We start from the raw sequence: 2,276 nt of genomic DNA on the forward strand, positions 1-2,276 counted from the left end.
ACACACGTCACTTTTGGCAAAGGCAAAAGCCTACACACCACCTGCAAGCTTCACAGCTTCGCACATGCCAAATCTGCGAAAAACAGCAATCTGTCCCTTCTGGACAGTCAACTTCGTTTGAGCTTTGTAAACAGCTCCGGACGAACCAGACAGTGATCTTTATATCATTGGAAAGCTCTATGAGTCTAGTTTTTAGAACTTTTCACGGTTCGTCCATATCTATTTTAACGAAAACGTTATGGCTGTTTTAGTGCGCAAAGGTCATTCTGCGCGGAAATTTTTATGCACTCTCGGGATTGCAACTTTTCGTAGCTTCTTTCAATCCTTCTAAATGGTTCAAGTAAAACTATTTACTCACCCATCTACTCCATGTAGTTATGTCTCATAGAGACATTGAGTGCTTCGCAGATAGTGGAACTATCCACAACATTCTAAGGAACCATGTTGAGCTTTAAAGACATTCATGCTAATGGTTTTCATTTGAAAACACATTGTGAGAATGAACAAGAATTCTTTTGTGTATACCTCCTCATGAATGCGAACTGAAGCGCATCTTGGAGAAATTCATGAATCAATCTAGTGAACTGTATGTCACTACGATTCGAATATCAAATCCCATGTTGTCGCCAAACATGATATTTGGGACACCGACTCATATAGGCTTTGGTTTGACCAAATTGGTCAACCTGGAAGAGATATGATGGTCCAAATTTTGAGAAATTCTCATGGACATCCATTCTTCTGCTCAAAACGAAGACATTCGAGATCTAGCATCACCATGAAGCATGGTGGTGACCCGGGGGACATTGACGTCACCCGAACACGACTCCAACTTCCTGGAGGTCGTCCGGTCAATTCCTCAAGCAATTGAGGTGCACCGGTCTTTCCTAGATGTCGCATTGGCCCCCTGCAATGCTCATTGCTCGTTTTGAAAGCCTATTCTTAAGCTAAATAAGGAGTGAGACCCTCCTACGCTAAATAACACAAAAGTAAACATTCTATTCTTACATCAAACTATGTAGATAGATACAACCAACTTGCGGACACCTTTTTATGTTTTATGGTGTTAGTTGAAGTGTTAACACTGGTCACGTGTTACACTATTATCTACTGTTTATGCTGCTTATACTTCTACGGGCTCACTACCCATTCTTTAAAGAAATTCATCGGGATGTAAGTTTAAGTGTCCTGTACCCCATGTTCACACGCAATACGGTCTCACCGAGGCTACGACCAAGCAACTTTAGCTTATCGCTCGAACATTATTGATGCGCACCACTCTTTCTATTGCGTCTTGGGGCTATGCAATATTTGCATGCAGCTTTACTATTCATCTACGACCCACCATCATTGAATTTTGTAGTACTACAGCTCGTGACTGTGTACCAGGATTGACACGAAATTGCAATCATTGAGCTCGGCAGGATTGAAACGGATCTCCAATCCTTGAGCTCGGCTAGATGTTATTTCTAGGTGCCAAATCGCATTGCCACTGCGTACAATGATGAGTCATTTGAGATGAATAAGTTTAGGTTGAATATGAACCTCCACCTATAATCCGCATATGTAGGAACCTTGTCAGGCGATCTCATTCACCGCTAAATTGCGGATTATCACTTTGATGAGACAATATTCCCACCGTTAGGGGGAGATAAGAACACAAGTGTTCAAGTGAAACGACGTGAATTGTCGTGGTTTGTCCCCACTAAGTCTCATCTTGATCCCAAATGCTTATAGTGTTAAAGTGACGAGATCACATGCTGCAAATATGTCTGCAAGGATTGATGTCCTACAAAAGGACATGGCGCGACCAAAAAGTGTTGGTCTTGACGCCATCACCATGGATGGTGATATGGTGACGCCATATAGTGGCAAAAATTGGTGTCACAAGGCCGTGTGGCTCCCTAAAAGGAGGGAGGCCCTTAGGTTCGATATTGTCTCGCACTAGAAAGAAAGCGAGCTTGGCACAACCTGATCCATTGATCAGTGATACTCAAATCCGTCTCATGAAGTCTGAATTGTGATTATCGTTGGGGGACGCCTCAATGTCAAATCCAATCCATATAGAGATCTCTACAAGTATTACACTAGTGTATATGAGGACGTGAGATAATGAGTCTACTATCGAATCACCCTTCGTTGATGGATATCAACTTAGTTGATTGATATCAACTTAGTTGATTGGCCTAATGGAAAGATGCGATCCAGCATTAACAAAGAGATAGGTCCTTGGGCAGGTGATGCCGACACCGCAAGCTAAACTCTATCAACTATAC

This window comes from Fragaria vesca, linkage group LG2 (genome assembly GCF_000184155.1).
Source record: "Fragaria vesca subsp. vesca linkage group LG2, FraVesHawaii_1.0, whole genome shotgun sequence".
NCBI classification, from domain to species: Eukaryota; Viridiplantae; Streptophyta; class Magnoliopsida; order Rosales; family Rosaceae; genus Fragaria; species Fragaria vesca.